This window comes from Miscanthus floridulus, chromosome 11, assembly GCF_019320115.1.
Source record: "Miscanthus floridulus cultivar M001 chromosome 11, ASM1932011v1, whole genome shotgun sequence".
NCBI classification, from domain to species: Eukaryota; Viridiplantae; Streptophyta; class Magnoliopsida; order Poales; family Poaceae; genus Miscanthus; species Miscanthus floridulus.
The window spans coordinates 83719060-83740938 of NC_089590.1; the positions used below are offsets into that span (position 1 = coordinate 83719060).

At 43.0% G+C, this 21879-nt stretch overlaps 1 pseudogene; it reads left to right on the plus strand.

Moving 5' to 3' along the window:
- The window catches only part of LOC136491415 (serine/arginine-rich splicing factor SR34A-like), a 32654-nt pseudogene extending 11643 nt beyond the window's left edge, over nt 1-21011 (plus strand).
- Nucleotides 21012-21879: the final 868 nt, after the last annotated feature.

The window sequence follows — 21879 nt, forward strand, 5'->3', positions numbered from 1 at the left end:
GTACCTTCTCGTACTCAGGGTTTATCTCCCACCTGTTGTAGATGACCAGTTCTACTTTGGTTGCTGCAAGTACTGCCTTTTCCCAGCTGGGGATGAAGACTAGACCATTGGGCGCGGTCTCTCGTAGTTCTCGTATCTGAAGATGCTTTTGTGGGACATGACTTAGATCTGGCAATGTATTTGAAACTATGAAGTTATGTACTAAACTATGTTGCTTCCGCAAATTCAAACTTGGTTTGTAATATTTATTTGAACTCTGATGGATGTAATCCGAATGCTACTTGTGAAATGTTGTAACAAATGATATGTTGTGTTGAATCACTACGGTCTTGGTTTGTATGTCGAGAGTTGGTTGAAATCCTTCGTGATTTCCGGACTACCGGGATTATGGGATCTTAAGTACAGGAATTTGATCACTTCGGTGATTGTTTTTGTACTTACGTTCTTATGATTTGGTTGGTTCTGTTACAGCTAGCATCAGAGCAAGATTCGACACTAAACATGTCATTTGGGTATTTAAAACAAAAGTATTTGTGAAAATCCTAAATTAAATACTAAGTATTGCCAGTGGTCATATCCCTTATGCCCAAATAAGGACTCTTAGGTGGCTTATTAAAGTATTAACTTGGGGGTTCCTGCTTGTTTTTGTTTCGTCGTCTATACGGCGTGCTATAATATGGATGCCATCCACTTGGGTGGTAATGTATGGATAAAATACCTCTACGCTCTAGTAAGTGGGAGTTGTGAGAGCATGACCATCCAACCGTCGGTCTAGGGGAGAGTAGTTGTGGTTGCTCGCATACTTACATGTTCGATCATGTACCTATGAGAGTACTTAAATGTGGGTGTCTTTGACAGGTAGCTATGATACTAGAGTATATACATTGGGGGATGTATGTATGAAAGTATTTAGTTTACTGCTTACTTTATATGCCTTTTTGGGAAATTATTGGGCTAAAATGAAATTTTCTGCAGGTACACTAACAACGTATCATTGTAGATCGATTAGCTACCATATACGAGAGAACGTATGTATGCCACCGTATATTTTGCTAGCCTTTAAATTTTTCTAGGTTTGTGAGGACGTACGGATCGTGCATGCATCATGTTCAAGCATACATGGCATTTCTTGCATTACTCCCTCCTTTAAAATATGATTGTCCCGACTAATTAAGTTTCGTATCCCTTAAATGATTCTCCCCTTACATTGCAACTTTTTGCTATAGATGGCGTGCACGAAACTCACTGCTCACAAGTCTGTTGGAGGTAGGGCACCTTGTCACCGGTTAGCTCCTTGTGAGCCCTGTCCTGAGCCTACTGAGGTAGAAAGGCTGAGGGTAGAGTTGGCCCGGGTGACTGCTGAGAGGAATGCAGCTCAGCACCGTCTGAAGCAAGTAACACAAGAAAGGGATCAAGAGACCCTGGAGGTTCAAAGGTTGACAGTTGCTCACCGCAACTGTGAACGTATGTTGATTCACGTAATGAACCAACAGAATGAAGCCTGGCACAAAGAGAATGTGTTGAGGGCACGACAGGTGGAGCTAGAGCAGCAGTTGGCAGTTGTCGAAGAGTACAATGACCATCTCCATGAGGAGGTTCACCTGTTACACAATCAACTTCACCCTCTCCTGCCACCTGATGATGAGGATGAGATGGGTTCTGGTGTCATCATGGCTGAAGGTGATGATGGCATTGAGGTCAATGGACCTGAGGACATTCCACCTGAAGAGGAGGAAGATGAGGAGTTAGAGCCTGCTAGTGATGAAGATGGAGGAGAGATCTTCGACACTAACTCCGAGGACGATGCGTAGTTTAGCTTACTACTTAGCTAATGCGCTAGAGCTAGTCTTTTGTGGATCCTCATGCATGAACGAGTAGCTTGTAATAAGTTAATCGTTGGGATGTAATATTGAATCTTAAGTTATCTTTGATGTCAGTTTGGAACCACTATGGCTTGGATGTAACCTATCAAACGTGTTATGCTCCACGTATGTGGGCCTTTGACAATTTCCATCTGTGCAGTCTATCGATCTCATTGCTGGTTAAGTTCATCGCATTAATGCGTCAATTGATGCGCTTGATGAGTTGTGTGATTGTGATGAATGATTGTGCCTCTGTTGATTATATAAATGCATTCTCTCCAATGGAATCAGTTTGACATAATTATACAATTCATCTATAAAAATTTCCACATCGTTAGTGCTCATTGGCTATACATTTTGTAGATGGCTTATAACCTTCGTCGCGGTCATAGCATGGGAGATGAGGAACAACCACCTCCTCCATCGCCCACACTAGCTGAGCTAATGCAGACAGTTGTTGAAAGTCAGCGCATGCTAGCTGAGGCTATGCGCCATATGGCTAACCGTGATGACTGACATGTCTGCCAGGGACCCAAGCCAAACCAGTACAAGCAGCTTTAAGGACTTCATGGACACAAAGCCTCCTATCTTTCATGAGGTAGAAGAACCATTACAAGCTAATTAATGGTTGAGCACGATAGAGCAAAGGTTTGACAGAAGGCATGAAGGCCTCATATGCAGGACACCAGCTCCAAGGCCCTATAGGCATCTGGTGGACCCATCACCGGACCACCTTCCCTACAAACATTGAGATAGTTTGGGACCAGTTCTAGATAGCTTTCAGGGGACATTTTATCCCTCCTGGTCTCATGGCCATTAAGCATATCAAGTTTATAATGCTAACCCAAGGCAACAAGAGTCTTAATAAATATATCCAGGCATTCAACAACCTGGCAAGGTATGCTCTCGAGTTCGTTGATACTGACGCTAAAAGAATAGCTAGCTTCAAGAGGGGACTTTCCCCTAAACTAATGAAGTCTATGGGCAACTGCAAGTGTGTCATCTTCAATGAGTTTATCAGTGACACCCTGACTCAGGAGAATAATGATAAGATATATGCTGCTTCCAAAAACCATAAAAGAAACTTTGAGGTAGGTGCTTCTCAGTCCAAAGCACCGGTGGTATCCAAGACCCAGTACCATCCACCCAATGCTAATGTCCGGTACCGCCCACCTTAGAAGAAGAATTAAGCTAAAACTAGTTTCCGCAAGGGGTACACAATTTCCTTGCCAAAGAATACCTCTGGGTAGGGCAGCACCAATGTCCCACCAGCTAACAGGCCATGCTAGAACTGTAACCAGCCTGGTCATTGGGCAAATAAGTGTCCCTATCCTTCCAAGCAGAATGCTTAGGGAAACATCCATCAGGGGCGTGTTCACTACACTACTATGGAGGAAATTCCTGCTGGTGAAGTGATCACCGCTGGTAAGTTCCTTGTTAATGATCACCCTGTAGTTGTGGTCTTTGATTCGGGTGCTTCGCATTCCTTTGTGAGTTCTACTTTTGCGTCTATGCATAAGATGAATGTGATTACAATTGTCAAGGGTGGTTATTGTATTAGTGCTGCTGGAAATAATATCCTAACTAACCAAGTAGTTAAAGATGTAAAGATTGAGATTGGAGATCGAGAGTTCCTTACGGATCTTGTAGTTCTACTAGGGGGTAGGAATAGATGTAATCCTAGGAATGAAGTGGATGAGCGAGAATGGAGTGTTGATCGATACATCAACCTGTGTGGTAATGTTGAGGGATCCTATGGATAAGAAGGGTTTTCTAGTACAGTTACCTCGTGATATCTCTGTCCATAATACAGCCAATGCTACCCTAGCTAAAGCCATTGAAGATATACCGGTTGTCTATGAGTTTCTAGATGTCTTCCCTGATGACTTGCCTGGATTACCTCTAGACCGTGATGTAGAATTCAAGATAGAACTCATTCTGGGTACGGCTCCTATTTCTTGAAGGCCCTATAGAATACCGCCCAATGAGTTGGCTGAGCTGAAGAGTCAGTTAAATGAGTTACTAAAGAAAGGTTTGATTCGGCCTAGTTCTTCTCCTTGGGGTTATCTGGCTATTTTTGTGAAGAAGAAGGACGAATCTTTGTGCATGTGCGTGGATTATCGCCCCCTTAATGCTGTTACCATCAAGAACAAATACCCTCTTCCTTGCATCGATATTCTGTTTGATCAGCTCTCCAAAGCTAAGGTATTCTCTAAGATTGATTTGAGGTCTGGCTACCATCAGATCAAAATTCGTCCTGAAGATATACCTAAGACAACTTTCTCTACTCGTTATGGCTTGTTTGAATACCTTGTCATGTCCTTTGGGTTGACAAATGCTCCGGCATACTTTATGTACCTAATGAATTCAGTATTCATGCTGGAATTGGACAAATTCGTCATCGTGTTCATTGATAATATCCTTGTATATTCTCAGAATGAAGAAGAGCATGCTGAACATCTGAGAATTGTTTTAACTCGGTTACGTGACAACCAGCTTTATGCTAAGTTTAGCAAGTGCGAATTTTGGTTGAACAAGATACCTTTTCTGGGTCATGTGTTATCTGGAGATGGAATTTTGGTTGACCCTACTAAGGTGCAAGAAGTCCTAGAGTGGAAGGCACCTACTACGGTCATAGAAGTCTGAAGTTTCCTAGGTTTGGCTGGCTACTATCGTTGCTTTATCCTGGATTTCTCAAAAATCGCTAAGCCCATGACTTGACTACTTCAAAAGGATGAGAAGTTTGTGTGGACTCCGAAGTGTGAAGAGGCTTTCCACACTTTACGGACCTTATTAACCTCTGCTCCTGTATTAGCACAACCTGACATCGAGAAGCCTTTTGATGTCTACTATGATGCATGTGGCACCGGTTTAGGATGTGTTCTTATGCAGGAAGGCCGGGTCATTGCTTATGCTTCGCGACAGCTTTGAAAGCATGAAATCAATTATCCTACCCATGACTTAGAGCTAGCCGTGGTTGTTCATGCCCTGAAGATTTGGAGACATTACTTGCTTGGTAATGTGTGCAACATCTATACTGACCATAAAAGCCTCAAGTATATCTTTACTCAACCCGAGTTGAACATGCATCAACGACGCTGGTTAGAATTAATCAAAGACTACAACCTTCAAGTGCACTACCATCCTGGTAAGGCAAATGTGGTTGCTGATGCCTTAAGCAGAAAGGCCCATTGCAATTCCTTAGTGAAGACTTTCATTTGGCACACCTTCTTCATCTGGTAGTACTCCACAATATCACTGTGGATTGCTCTCTTAGAAGTCGAATTATAGAACTCTAGAAGACTGATGTGGGTGTGTTTCATATCAAGCGGAAGATGAAAGATCAGGAGACCAAGCACTTTAGGGTCGATGACAAAGGAATTCTCTGGTTTAATGATGGGCTTGTAGTACCCAAAGACAAAGAACTTAGAAATCAAATTATGGCTGAAGCCCATTCTTCTAAGTTGTCCATCCATCCTGGTAGCAGTAAAATATATCAAGATCTCAAGCTGTATTATTAGTGGACCAAGATGAAGAAAGAAATCACAGCTTACGTGGCAAGGTGTGATAACTGTTGCAGAGTTAAGGCTATTCACATGAGGCCTAGATTATTGCAGCCACTCTCTATTCCTGGTTGGAAGTGGGAAGAAATTAGTATGGATTTTATTGTTGGATTACCCACTACCAAAAAGGGTTGTGATTCTATCTGGGTTATCGTAGATCATCTAACTAAATCTGCTCACTTTATTTTGGTCAAGTCTACCTATTACCCTCACAATTATGCTGAGATTTACTTTTAACAAGTGGTACGTCTCCATGGTGTACCCAAATCCATTATTTCAGATAGAGGACCGCAATTCATGGCTCACTTTTGGGAGTGCTTACATCAGAATCTTGGCACTCATCTAATCCGCAGTTCTGCCTATTATCCGCAAACATCGGGACAAACTGAGCGTGTTAATCAAATTCTTGAAGACATGCTTAGAGCTTGTCTTATCTCTTGCAAAGGCTCTTGGGAGGACTGGTTGCCTTTCACTGAATTGTCTTATAACAACAGTTATCAAGAGAGTATCAAAATAGCTCCTTTTGAAGCTCTTTATGGCCGCAAGTGTAGAACTCCTTTAAACTAGGTGAAACCTAGAGAAAGAAGATTCTATGGGATTGATTTTATAAAAGAAGCCGAAGAGCAAGTCCGAACTATATGGAAGAATATGACTGCCACTCAGGCTAGACAAAAGAGCTACGCTGATAAGAGAAGAAAACCTATTGAGTTTGAAGTAGGTGACTATGTTTATCTAAAGGTATCCCCTATGAAAGGAGTAAAACGTTTTGGAATCAAAAGGAAGCTTAAGCCTCGATATGTTGGACCTTACCATATTATCAAGAAAAGTGGAAGAGTAGCATATAAGCTCGATCTACCACATGAGATGGGAGCTATATTCTCGGTATTCCATGTGTCTCAGCTAAAGAAGTGTCTCCGTATTCCCAAGGAAAGAATAGCAACAAGGAAAATCAACTTGAAATCTAATCTTTCTTATGAGGAGAAGCCCGTGCAAGTTCTGGATACTCAAGAAAGAGTGACTCGTACGCGAGTAGTTAAGTTATATAAGGTAGTTTGGAGTAATCATAGTGAACGGGATACAACCTGGGAGCGGGAAGATTATTTAAAGGAAAACTATCCGACTTTCTATACTGATTGGTATGCTTTCCAAATCTCGGGATGAGATTTTTTCAAAGGGGGGAAGGCTGTAACACCCTAGGTGTTTGGCTTCCACTAAATTGCATTTCATTTCATAAACATATGCATCATCTATGTCATCATGCCATTATCACTGAAACATGCATATGCAACATTCGCAATTCTGTTGTTTCATACTTAATTTGCTTGAGAATGGTAGTAGTGCAACCTGTGAATGCAACATGAATTTCTCATACCTTGAAACATGTCAATATGGTAGTAATGTGACAAGTGTAAAATAACAACAAAGTCATGAAACATGTGAAACATTGCATTGCAACATTTGGGTGAATTGCTTGTTTTGTTGTTTCACCACATGTGATCATTTGACATGGGTATAGCACTTGTGTAAAGTGGTTGATTATGGTCTAATACACCTTAACTACACCTAGGGTAATTGTTTGGACATTGGTCATGTGGACCAAAATGACCAAATTGCCCTTTAGGAGAGGTTTGACTTGAATTGACCCTTAGAGTGCCACTGTTTGACTGTTTCAAAAGACTAGCTTAGAGACCGTGCATGGCTATGTACTCTTTACCAAAGTTGTAGCTAATTTATCAAGGAACAAAAGTTGTTTTATGATCATCTCATGAAAATGGCTAGAACATGCTCAAACTTGGCCCACAAGTCAGAATTCCATGCTGATTTCACACTTAGAAAATATTCTAAGTCATAACTACATTTTCAGTGGATCAAGCCAACTTTGGCTTGATGTAACTGCTGATCCATGGTGAATTAGATGATGGTCCTTGAAAAGAAGTTGTATATGGATGGTAGGCCTACATTTTTCATGTATACAGTTTTTGCAAAGGAGCATTGGATTAGCTGTGTTGACACGTCGAATACTCACTGTCAGTCATCATCCTCGAGCACTAAATCACAATTTTCAGAAAACGTTCAGTGAATGTCATGGCCGACTGGCATAGGAGCTTCTCGCCATGTGGCGTGCATGCTTGGCTGAAGCCTCCACGTCACGCGTTTGACCTCCAGAAGAAGGCCAGCGCCTGCCCGACGCACTCGCCAGCTCCCTTTGCTTCCCTCTCGCCTTCACCGCACGCAGCGCCGAGCCTCAGCCGTCCGCCATTGCTGGCCAAACCTTCGCCCTCGCCTAGCTCATGCCCCTTCGCAAAAACATGTTGCCTAGCTCGTCAGTAGCTTCACAGTGATCTCCTCGACCTCCTCCACCCCACCGTCGTGCCAATTTGGCCTTGGTAAGGGCGAAATCGTCGTTTTCTTCCACCGCCGCCATGGCTGACCACATCGGAGATGGCGCTCCACATGGACAACTGCCACTGTGGCCTTCCCATTCTCTCTCTCTTGTGCTAGGTCCTGGGTGCGATGCTGATGCTCGTAGAGTCACCCACTAGAGCCGTAGCGTCGTCACCTCGCCGGGGCATCGTCGGACCGCGCCGCCGTTTGCCATTCATGCTGTCGTCCTTGCTAGGGGTCAGTAGAGTTTGAAATGAGGGCTTAGATAGGTGCGCCTTGGTGTGGGGAGCGCGCTTGAGCCGTCGGGTTCGCTAGAGGGGTCACCGGCGATGAGCTTCGCCGCCGCCCTGTTCTCCTCCCCAGTCTGTCTCTCTGTCGAGCGGGACCTGCGTGTCAGTCATCGCGGTAGAGGCAGGAGCCTAGCTAGGCCATGCCATTTCTGGGCCACGCCAGCGCTTGCTTCGCGGGCCGCCGTTCTTCGGGCCGGCCCACCAGCAGTGGAGTTGATTTTCTTATTTTTGTTTTGTTTTATTATTTTCATAGATTTGTGTACATTTTCAAAAATATGTATCTCCTAGTTGGTAGATCCAAATGATGTGGTTTCAATTTTGTTGAGTTCATGATAATGTCTAGTTTATATTAAAAATATAATATGTGCCATGTTCTGTTATGAAAAATGGAGTTGCTAATTATCTCTTTTAATCATGTAGGAAATAGGGATAATTATATCTTTTTCTATGTAGCTCCAAATGGCATGAAAATTTTATGGTGTACTGCTCATATCATTAATAGCTTGTAGTTAAATTTTCATAAATTTTGGACACTGTTTGTAGGAGATAGAAAATTATCTTGTTTGCATGGATGGATCTTGTGTGAATTTTCATAATTTTTCTATAGATCCAGTTAGGGTAAAAATTGGTGAGTACTGTTCTTATGCTAGAATGATGCTAGAAAAAATTAGAAATCTGTTGCTTGACACTTTTCAATAGGGTTTCCTAATTATGCTAAAAATAGACATGTCACCTATTATTTTGGATACAGCAAGTTCTGCTTGCTCAATAGCTTTGAAATTTTTATGGTAGTCTATGTAAAGTATGAAATAGCTACTGTAATTTTTGTAGATTTTTCTGAATAGTTTTACTATATATTGCTTTAATCACCTAATTAACTAAATAAATTTGAAAAGGATATTAAATAATTTATTTAGAAGTTGGCACTATACTTTTTAATGTTTCTCTAGTATGCAAAACATGTTGGTAAACTTGGTTTGGTCCAATTATGCTTTTGCATCATCACTAAATATTTAATTTAGTAACCCTATCATTTTTGGACAGATTCTAGGTTTACTGGAATTCGATTGGTTAACGTAAGAATCATGCTTTGATGTTTATAAATGAAGTGTAGAGAATTTCATAAGCTTTCCAGAATGTCATCTTGCAAGTCATTTGAATTTATAGAACTCTGGTTATGATTGAATTAAGGAACTACCCGTGTGCATATGAAACTTTAACTGTTGATTTAAGTATGCCTTTACTATTTCCTAAGCTTGTGGTAATGTTCCTAGGTGTTAGGCCTTTAACTGAAGATGAGCATCTTTATCTTAGGTTATGCAAGTTAGGTAAGTTGATCTTGTTCTTTAAGTTAAGTTAGATACATGCTTAAAGTGATTTGAATAGAGCTATTTTACTCGATAAACGGGTGTCCAGTGATGCTTTCGTAAACACTTATTGTGATTCATTCATCATGAGCATCATGTCATTCCTTAGGCATCCATAATATTTATCTTGTGCATCGGCATGCAATAGGTGTACCGGAAGGAGTAACACTGCTGGAATTCGAGGAACCGAGCGAGCAGCAGCAGCCGACACCGGAGGTTCAGGAAGTGCAGCCTTCAGGAGAAGTGCCAGACGAGGTCGCTGTTGAGTGCCCGGATCACCGTCCGTGCAACTTTGTGAAAAGCAAGCCCTGGAGCATATTAAGCCTCCTAATTTCTAAAATGTAGTTATAGTATTATTATTACATATATTGTTGCATTAAGTTTAGGTGTTGGATGCAAACACTTGTTGCATTGGTTATTCAATCCTTGTCTAGATATTGTTACCCTGAATCCTATGTAGCTCAGGCTCATGTAGTGCTTAGCCCTGCTCAAACATGGTAGAAGTCAGGTGATTTCCTGTCACCTACGAGATATAGGAAGATACATATGGCACGATTGGCTATATTTGCTATCATGGAAAAGAACCAGTCTTAATCTGAAATGAAGACCGGACGAAGGCTTGCCGGTTTGTAGTGACTCCATCTGTGTCGATTAAGGACTGAATCTTGGAGCCTTTCCTGTTCATGTTGAACGCATGCCTCTCTCTTAGTTGGCCGTGTCTGATGACCGACCTCGAAGCCGAGTAGCTCACCTCAGACCGGGAGTCGATAAGTATAAAATGCGCCTCGGAAGGGAGCCGTAGGCGTGAGTCCAAGGGTAGGTGATTTAAAAGTCCTGATTGTCCTGGTAGAAGGGTAATCCCTAAGAGTGCTAGCACTGATCGAACCCACAAATTTGGTTCCTGAGTTGTTCCAAAGGTGACCCACGGCTACCCTTGCTAAGTATGCCAGTGTGAGAGTTAGTAATACCCCCTCAGCTGAGTTGTAATTTGATTCGAGTCGCCGTCTCTCCCGGTTAGTGAGAACTTGATGGGCTTATCTCCAATGTAGATACACTAAATAACATAATGGTTCAGAAGTGATGACATGATGATGACAGCCTTATTATACCTGCTATGGTTAATATTGTTTGCTCATAATAAGTGGGTGCTCTAGTACAGGTGTAAATCTAGTGGACAGGTAAATGATGATAAGCTTGATGCTAAGTTTAAATTGGTTACTATAATCATAAGCTCTTTTATGCAACTATGCCAAGCTAACCCACCTCATAAGCCTTGCATGACCCTTGGTGTCTTTTATTTCTGGTTTTGGTGGGTAAATCTAGCTGAGTACCTTCTCGTACTCAGGGTTTATCTCCCACCTGTTGTAGATGACCAGTTCTACTTTGGTTGCTGCAAGTACTGCCTTCTCCTAGCTAGGGATGAAGACTAGACCTTTGGGCATGGTCTCTCATAGTTCTCGTATCTAAAGATGCTTTTGTGGGACATGACTCAGATCTGGCAATGTATTTGAAACTATGAAGTTATGTACTAAACTATGTTGCTTCTGCAAATTCAAACTTGGTTTGTAATATTTATTTGAACTCTGATGGATGTAATCCAAATGCTACTTGTGAAATATTGTAACGAATGATATGTTGTGTTGAATCACTACGGTCTTGGTTTGTATGTCAAGAGTTGGTTGAAATCCTTCGTGATTTCCAGACTACCGGGATTATGGGATCTTAAGTACAGGAATTTGATCACTTCGGTGATTGTTTTTGTACTTACGTTCTTATGATTTGGTCAGTTCTGTTACATTGGATATGTGGCAAGTGTAGAGAAGAAGAAGGCTCAAGTTCAACAACAACAATCAAAGCCAAAGCCAAAGTCAAAGAGATATTTTGAGTGTGGACAAGAAGACCACTTTGCTCATGAGTGCCAAACTCCACCGCCACAACCCTTGCCCAAGCATGCTAGACCCTTTGCCTTCAATGCTCACTACATACTTAAAAAGGATTCTAGTGGAAAGATGAAAGTCATGTTCTTAGGACCCTCTAACAAGAATAGGCCTAAGAAGATTTGGGTGGCTAAGTCACTTGTTGAGAAGGTGAAGGGTCTTCAACAAGTTTGGGTTCCTAAAGCTTGAATCTCTTATGTGTAGGTGAACTACAAGACCGGTGAAAGTCATTGGGTTATTGATAGTGGTTGCACTCAACATATGACCGGTGATCCTTGTATGTTCACCTCACTAGATGAAGAGGTAGATGGACAAGAGAGAATAACATTTGGAGATAACTCAAAGGGCAAGGTTAAAGGATTGGATAAAGTGGCAATATCAAATGATCATTCCATCTCCAATGTGCTTTATGTTGCCTCATTGAGCTTCAACTTGCTATCCATTGGACAATTGTGTGATCTTGGCTTCCAATGCTTATTTACCGAGAAAGAGGTTGTTGTATCCAAGGTAAATGATAATCAAGTGATATTCAATGAATTTAGATACAACAACTTATATCTAGTGGACTTCACCTCCGAAGATGCAAATTTGAAGACTTGCCTATTCACCAAAACAACACTTGGGTGGCTATGGTATAGAAGACTTGCTCCTGTTGGGATGAGCTCACTCAAGAAGCTAATGAAGAATGAGTTGGTGAGAGGGTTGAAGGATGTGAAGTTTGAGAAGAACAAGCTTTGTAGTGCATGTCAAGCCGGCAAGCAAGTTGCAAATACTCATCCAACCAAAGCTTTCATGTCAACTACAAGAGTGGAACCCCTTCACATGGATTTATTTGGACCAACAACATATAAGAGTTTGAGAGGAAATCTTTATTGTCTTATGATTGTTGATGATTATTCAAGGTATATATGGGTATTCTTCCTTCATGACAAATCCAAAGTTGCATCTTGCTTCAAGAAGTTTGCCAAGAGAGCATAAAATGAATTTGAAGTGAAGCTTAAGAAGATAAGAAGTGACAATGGAAAAGAATTTGATGACACAAACATAGAAGCTTATTGTGATGAAGTTGGAATCAAACATGAAGTCTCCGTAACTTATACTCCTCAACAAAATGGTGTAGTTGAGAGGAAGAACCGGATATTGATCACTCTTGCTAGAATAATGCTTGATGAGTACAACACCTACGAAGCTCTATGGGCGGAAGCAATCAACACCGCATGCTATGCATCAAATCGCCTATTCCTTCAAAAGTTCCTTGGCAAGACACCTTATAAGTTGCTCAATAGGAAAAAGCCGGACATCTCCTTCTTTAGGGTGTTTGGTTGCAAATGCTACATCTACAAGAAGCGGCAACACCTAGGGAAGTTCCAAAGACGTTGTGATATTGGTTTTCTTGTTGGTTACTTGTCAAAGTCTAAAGCATATAGAGTATTTAATCATGCCACTGGCTTGGTTGAAGAAACATATGATGTGGAATTTCATGAATCCAATGGCTCCCAAGGAGCACATGAGAATCTTGATGATGTAGGTGATGAACCATTGAGGGAGGCTATGAAGAATATTTCGATGGGAGACATCAAGCCAAAAGATGATGAAGGTGATGTACAAGTCATTGATCAACCTTCTTCATCAAGTGTGCTACAAGATGGTGAAAAAGATGGGAGAGTAGAAAATGAAGATACTCATATCTTCCATGAGCAAATGGTTGTACAAGCACAAGATGTTGATGCTCCACAACCTCCTCCTCAAGTGGTCAATAGAAGAAATACATCTCTCCTACAAGATCATCCACAAGATCTCATTATAGGGAGTCCATCAAAGGGTGCAATGACTCGATCTCAAAAACTTGCTTCATTTATTACTCATCACTCTTTTGTCTCTTGCTATGAGCCTACCAAGATAGAAGAAGCTCTTAAAGATTCGGATTGGATCAATGCCATGCATGAAGAGTTGAACAACTTCACTCGCAATAAAGTTTGGACTCTTGAAGAGCGACCAAAAGGTGCAAGAGTCATTGGAACAAAGTGGGTGTTCCGCAACAAGCAAGATGATCAAGGTGTTGTTGTGAGGAACAAGGCAAGACTAATTACAAAGGGGTTCTCCCAAGTTGAAGGTTTGGATTTTAGAGAGACCTTTGCACTGGTTGCAAGATTAGAAGCCATCCATATCCTACTTGCATATGCATCACATCATGAAATGAAACTATATCAAATGGATGTGAAAAGTGCATTTTTAAATGGCTTTATTAATGAACTAGTCTATGTTGATTAACCTCCTGGGTTTGAAGACCCTAGATATCCTAATCATGTTTATAGGTTGTTCAAGGCACTATATGGGCTTAAGCAAGCCCCAAGAGCTTGGTATGAGCGCCTTTGGGACTTCCTCATTGAGAAGGGCTTCACCATTAGGAAGGTTGACACCACACTATTCACCAAGAAGCTTGATGGGCATATCTTCATTTGTCAAGTATATGTTGATGATATCATCTTTGGATCATCAAATGAAGACTCATGCAAAGAATTTGGTGAATTGATGTCAAAGGAGTTCGAGATGTCAATGATTGGTGAGCTTACATTCTTTCTTGGTTTTCAAGTCAAGCAAATGAAAGAAGGCATCTTCATCTCTCAAGAAAAATACACAAAAGATCTTCTCAAGAGATTCAAGATGGATAAATGTAAGCCAATCAAGACACCAATGCCTACCAATGGACATCTCAACCTAGATGAGGGAGGTAACCCAGTTGATCAAACTCTCTACCGTTCCATGATTGGTAGCTTGTTATATTTAACCACATCTAGGCCCGACATCATGTTTAGTGTGTGTGCTAGATTTCAAGCTAATCCTAAGGAAACACATTTAATTGCCGTAAAAAGAATCCTTAGGTATCTTAAGCACACACCAAGCATTGGCCTATGGTATCCCAAAGGAGCTATATTTGAATTAGTTGGCTATTCCAATTCGGATTATGCCGGTTGCAAAGTTGATAGAAAAAGCACATTCGGGGGTGCCATTTGCTTGGTAGATCACTTGTGTCTTGGTCCTCCAAGAAACAAAATAGTGTAGCTTTGTCCACCGCCGAAGCGGAATACATTGCCGCTGGTGCTTGTTGTGCATAAATACTTTACATGAAATAAACTTTGCTAGACTATGGTGTAGTTCTAGAGAAAGTACCTCTTTTGTGCGATAATGAAAGTGTGGTAAAACTTGCAAATAATCCAGTTCAACACTCTCGCACCAAGCATATAGATATCCGCCATCACTTTCTTAGAGATCGTGTTGCTAAAAATGATATATCACTAGAAGGTGTAAGGACCAAGGATTAATTAGCGGATATCTTCACTAAACCGCTAGATGAGGCAACATTCTGTAGATTGCGGAATGAGCTCAATGTACTTGATTTTAGTAACTTCACTAAAAGATGAGCTTGCGTTGTTCCTTGCATTCATTGTAATATACAACATGTTTAATTTTTGGTAATGCATATAGGGCTTGTCTAACATGGTTAAGATAACCGCCGAAAAGCGTGTGAAGAAGCTTAACCTTGGATCAAACTTAACAAGCAACTAGATTTACTTACAAGTATTGCATATGCATGAATGTTGTTTTGTCATTTTGTTCCATTTGCCCTTTTGTTGCCTATTTTCATAAAAAGAATTATAGCCTAAGGCAAAATATTTTGAAAAACTTGAGGGTTTGAGAGAGGTCACTCACATCAGTCCCAATTGGTGTTTATTTGGATCTTATTCAAGTTGGGACTTGATTGGGAACAGGCAGTGTGAAGGATCATTGAAGATTTGCTGGAAAAGAGTGATCGGACGCTGCACCGAACTCTGATGTCCAGTGTCCAGTCAGTTCACAGGAGGTGAACTTGCTGCGAAGGAGTGATCGGACTCTGTCTTTCTACATCTAGTCAGAAGATGTCTCAGCGTCCGGTCGTTTGGAGAAGGATCAGGCTGAGTTGATCGAATTCTGGCTGCGTTCGGTCGGTGTCCACCGGACATGTCCGGTCGCGATTCCAGAGGAATTGAACCTCTCTGGAATTGACCACACGCTAGGTGGTAGCGTCTGGTCACTACCACTAGAGCGTCCGGTCATTAGATCTCGTGTGGCTTTCAATCTCTTTTCTCCTTTCCTTTCTCGTCGTGTTGGGGGACCCATATATTCGCGTGTACCGTACCTTGCACCGCATCCACTCAAGCCTTAGCCATCGTTCAGTAGCACCACGCCATCTAGCTCACCACTGCAGCGCCTCCCCATGCTCCCAGGCTTCTCTCGCGTGCCTCCACAGCCGCCGTGCCATCACCGCAGCGCCTCCATCGTGCCAGATCTGCACGCCGCCGCTTCTGTGCACCACAGCACCTCCCAGCGCCACCACAACCGGACTTGCGCCGCCGTGCCCATGCTGCACTCCACTAGCATCAGTAAGGCCTTACTCTAATGCCGTCGTGCCCTAACCCGCACTGCTATTACAAGCATTGACCTCAAATTGCAACTAGGGCCATCGATTCATCGTGAACCCTAACCCTAGCAGTCCCAGTGATCCCCCGCGTGACGCTTCTCTCCTTTTCTTCGGATCATCAGTTCATCAGGTAGCAAGCTAGTCGCTTCAATTTCATACCTACATTGCTTGCTCTCTTAGGGTTTTGCATCTATTAGAAATATCATATTTATTCGTATATCTATCTATTCCATCGTGCAGCGAGTCGGTGCCATTGAGATCATGTGGCAGTTGTCAGTTAACTCAAAGCCAAGATCGTGAGTATGGATCGAGGCCAAGCCTTGAAAGTGTCAGTGGATAGTTGATCTTGTCAGCGGCAGTGGTTCTAGTCAGATCAGATGGCTCGCACCAAAAATGTTGGTGGTGGTCCAGGAGATGATGATCGGAGTCCTCTGCCTCGCCTGCCTATAGATCCTAAAGGCAAGGCAATGAAGAAGGTTGCATCAAAGAAGCGTAAGTACCCTGATGCAGAGACAACGAGAGCAGCTGTAGTTGCTGAGGCTGTAGAGCATGCCGAGAGAGGAGGTGCCCGTAGTGGAGTTGTCATTGCAGATCAGCCGCTTTCACCGGACGCAAGGGCTAGAATCGAGCTAGTTGAGCACCTTCATGGTGGTGCACCTAGGACTATCATGATTGTAGGAAAGTGTCATGCTATTGATGAGAGTCAACCATATGGGGAGTCTTAGCAGGTGCCACAGCAGACTCAGGAGCCTCAGCCTGCTCAGGAGACACAGGAGGGACAGCCATCACAATAGTCTCAGGAGGGTGAGCAGGTCTAGGAGGCCGAGGAGACAGAGCAGGCACCACAACCCCAGCTACGCTGCTCTGGTCATATCTGTGTTCTAGTCTCACCAAGGCCACCGACACAGCAGAGGGGATCTCGTCCACCGCCTAGACCATAGGGTCCACCTCTAGTGACCCACCTTGACTTGAGGGCCGCCACGGCCAAGCAGGTTCAGCAGCTTTGCTTCATGGAGTTTGATGTGTGGTTTCCACCTAGGAGGGATGAGAGAGCAACAGAGGGTTTCTACACACCACTGCAGGAGGATTTCTATAATGCCTATCTAAACAGTAGAGTAGTCTTCAGATCTCAGAGAGTCTGCAGCATAGAGGCTATAGTCATAGTAGTTAGAGAGCACATTCGCCCCTACCTTGCATATCTACCGGGGCTGACAAATCTGATTGGCTGGACAGGATTGTATGTACCATCTTGGGTTCGACAGTTCTATGCTTCGCTCTATGTTGACCCGCACCATAACTTTATACACTTTGCATTCATAGGCAGAGACTATAGGATGATGAGTCAGAGGGCTAGGGAGATACTGAGGCTACAGGAGTAGCCTGTCAAGTTACATGAGGTATGTTATGGACAGCAAGAGCCTCCCAGGCGTCCTCATGGTGGTTTGGTGCCCCCTACAGATCTTGTGCAACACTACTTTAAGGAGCCCTTTGGTGAGGGGTCGAGGAGGAACCCTAGTGACCTTACTCCTAAGCTAGAGTGCTAGAGGCTATCATAAGGAGGACACTACTTCCTAGGATAGGATACAGAGAGGGCTTGACTCGCCTCCAGCTTTGGCTCCTTAATGCCCTGATGCAGCAGACAATGTTTGATATTTGAGACCTCCTTCTATCAGAGATAGAGAATACTATAGCTGAGGGCTTCAAGGGTCGTAGGTAGCTTCCATATGCATATTGGATCACATTCCTTATTCTCAAGGCTTGCAAGTTAGGACACCAGAGATGGTTGCAGAGTATAGAGGTGCCACCATAGAGTTTCTAGCTTATAACATGGCATAAAGGATCAGGCATAGCACACCATAGGCACCCAGTCAGCCACGTCATCATCCTGACGTGCCAGAGTCTGCAACTCAGCAGGATAAGATTATTAGAGGCATAGCAGCTACTGAGGAGGAGTAGCTTGAGGCACAGCAGGAGGTGAGCGAGTCTAGTGACAGTTCGGATGACGACTACCTGCCTATTCCTCATATGCCTCCATGCAGACATGATGTAGAGGCTGGCAGTTCCAGCTCTGCTCCACCTGCACCACAGATGGACCCTGCTTTGATTGCTATCCTTGAGCGGATGCAGTAGGATCAGGCTAGATAGGCTTAGGAGACCGCTGCCAACTTTGTGTAGTTTTAGGCTCGTCAGGACGAGTTCCAGCGATAGCAGCAGGTCCTCTAGCAGCAACAGCAGATGCATCAGCAGCAGTTACTCATGCAGCAGCAGCTTTTGGGATTCATACAGCATGTAGTGACAGCCATTGGGGCCCCACAGCCATAGCCTTCGCCTCAGATTGGTCAGCCTACTATCACTATGATGACTCTAGCAGTATAGCCCAGTGGGCTTCAGAGTCAGGGATAGCCTCTAGCTCAGCTTGCTTCTCCCACAGTACAGGTGTCCTAGTGGTTATCCTTGCCAGTGGTAGCCTCATAGTTCACACCTTTTTAGATGGGCTTCACACCGTATCAGTCACCCTCGCTATTTGTGCCTGACACGTCAGTCTCTAGAAGTCTTGGAGCATCTTTTAGTGAGTTGATAGGGATGCCTACACCACCACATATGCATGCCCTAGGTCCTTCTATAGTAGCTCCCGTCGCCGTGACTACTCAGAGGCTCCCTTCTTCTGTTGCATCTTCAGATCCTACGATAGACATACCAGCAGCATCATAGGCTGCACCTACCCCAGCTCAGACCTAGACCGCTTCAGTGATGCTTCTAGCCACAGAGGGTTAGTTAGTATAGAGCTCAGGGTCAGATGATGATGGCACCTAGTTCCAACTTGCTCCTTGTACCTCAGCACCTGGCTCATCTGCTATAGCCCCGCCGACCGACCCTTAGGTTTTGGTGCTTGTTGCCAAAGGGGGAGAGGGTTCGAGTATGTAGACTCAGGGGGAGCGACTTTTAGGGGGAGCCTAGTAGCTACTAGTCTTTTATATACATTTGGAGTTTTATTTGTGTGATACACTATTACTATTATGCATTCGTGTGTTTACCTTCATGCATTAAACTATATCTATGTGATAGTGATATCTATGTGATTGTGATATATGACATGTGTGCTCTCTACTTTGAATTCCTTTATATGTCATATCACTTGTGTTATGCTCATTTGCTTTTGCTTCCGTGCTTTACTCCGATGCAAATGAGCTTTATTACTTATACCCATGCTTATTTCATATCCTTTGAGTACATTATATTGGCTTGGGTCATATAAGCTTGCCTAACTCTTTTGTTCTTATTGACAAAAGCTTATATGAACCAAGCTTGTGAAAAACCTCACTCTTTCACATACTCGAGGTGGTATTGTCATCAATCACCAAAAAAGGGGAGATTAAAAGAATCTAGGCCCCTAGTTGGGTTTTGGTGATTAATGACAATACAAGATTACTATGACTAACATGTGTTTTGTAGAGGCAATTAAGTTAGGTCATGGTAATGGAGATCAATTGGGCAATCAAGGTGGTCATGCCCCTACGATGGAAATCGTTTCGGTTTTCAAAGGATGGATGACAAGGTTAAGGATGACTAGTTCTAAGTGTCGATTGGAGTTGGAGAGACACTTAGAGTAGTTTAGGACTTTGTTTTTCCTTTGGCCATACTATTAAGGGAGGTATGGACGGGTAGCTTAACCTAGATGAGTCTAGTGAGTTAGGTGTGGTGCACACTTATTAAAACTAGCACTAGGTAGCTCCACAACAGCCCTATGATCCTATGGAGCAAACTTCATTCACATATGATCAAGATTGGAAGTGAATGGAGGGTCAAATGCTGACCAGACGCTGGCTCCGGTCGGACCGGACGCTGGCTTCGGTCGGACCGAACGCTGGCTACGGGGTTCGGTCAGTTCATTTGATTAAGGAAATTGCGTCTGGCGCGACCGGACGCTAAGTGGTCGAGTGACCGGACACTAAGGTCCAGCATCCGGTCGACTCCAGTAAGGTTCCAGAAGAGAAAATCTATGACCGGGCATGTCCGATCAGTACTGATCGGACCCTAGGGATTCAGCGTCCGGACGAGTACAGTAAGGTTCTAGTGAGGGTTAAATGTGACCGGTCGCGTCTAGTCTGACCGGACGCTGCCAGCGTCCGGTCAACACTTAAACACTAGTGTGCGGGTTGAACTGACTGGAGCGTCCGGTCAACATGACCGGAGCATCCGGTCACCCCGTAGAGGCATATAACGGTTCGTTTTTTAGCCCGCGTTATAAATAGAAGCTCCACTCATATGTGGAGTTACTTTTGCTCATTCCAACAGCTAAGAAACACATTTGTGAGTGCCAAGAAGAGCAAGGTCCTAGTGAGGTGATTGAGATTTGAGAATCCAAGAGAGTAGCCTCATTAGTGAATCAAGAGTAGCAAAGTGTGTATCCACCATTCTCATTAGGCTTCGCATGGTCAAGTGAGAGTTCGTGCTTGTTACTCTTGGTGATCGCCATCACCTAGATGGCTTGGTGGTGATTGGGAGCTTGGTGATCACCCGGCGGAGCTTGTGGGTGACCCAACTCAAGTTGTGAGCGGTTGTGGGTGATTCACCGTGATGGAGTGTCGAAGAATCAACCCGTAGAGAGCACTTGATCCTTGCACGGATCAAGGGGGAGCTACACCCTTGCGCAGGTGCTCCAACGAGGACTAGTGGGGAGTGGCGACTCTCTGATACATCAGCAAAACATCGCCGCGTTCCTCTCTCTCTCTATTTACTTTGAGCATTTACTTTGAGCAACTCAATACTTGTTTTTATATTCATAGAATTGCCATGCTAGAGTAAGTTTGGAACATAGGTTGCAAGTCCTTTATGCGTTAGATTAATAGAAACACTTTTCTAGGCACAAGTGGTTAATTGGACTAACCGTAGGATTTGATTATTGCAAGAAAATTTAGAATTAGCCCAATTCACCCCCCTCTTGGGCATCTTGATCCTTTTAGGTTGCTTGGTTTTCAACCTTATCTTCTTCAAGGAATATGATGTAATGCTATATATGTTCTTAACACTTCTTTTCTTTTTTCAAGTTCTTATCATATATTTCTATTTTGTTACAGGCACCATAGGAATTGTGGACTACACAGATTGTGATGATATGAAATATGCTGTAAGTCCATGATACATTCCCTTCTGTCTTAGGGTGAATCATTTCATTCTATAGTTTTTTTTCATGTATCTACTTTTGACCTTCTACAATCCCTAATCTTTGATATGTATATCATGTCAAGGGATATATGTCATGGGTAACCTTGTTGATAACTAATACTAACACGGAATATACTTTGCAGCAAACCACCCAGGACTCGCCGTCCAGCATCTAGATCCTGGTCGAGGTCTGTTTGTTCCTATTCAAGGTTTGCATCAAAAGGACGTTCTCCGTCTAGGTAACATACATTGTTCCAACTTTTATGCTTTGAATCCTTATGTGTCAAGTTCTTTTCTACTGTTTTGACAAAAGCACAATATATATGCATTAGTGGAGTATCTGGCCAAATTACAAATATGCCTACTTCTGTATCGTAATTACCTATTACCGACTCTGGGCCCTTTTTCCCCCAAAGATTGCTGTTGTCTTAGCCTAAAACAGTGGTTACCAGTCTTTACTGAAGTATCATCTTTGTTTCGTATCCTTCATTGGTCTGAATATTTGGTATCTAATCATTCTCTAATAAGCAAATCAGTTATGCTTAGGTTAACATAGTTACACTCCTAGGCATGCACCAATGATGATGGCTTGCTGTATAGTCTGGTTTCTTTGGGGTTCCTTCTCAACTACTTAGACTCTCAGTGAACGATATGAACTGCTTAGTCTGTTCTGTTTTGTTTTTGAAGACTCAATTAGCTCGCCCTTTTATCTGGGATTATGCGGTCATCTAGGAATTGCGCATTAGGATATTGAGGATGGGATTTCCATGATTTGCTACAGTTCAGTTGGTTTTGTAAGGTGTGGTTATTAATTGAGAGCTTCTATGGAAAGCTAAAATCATCCCATTAT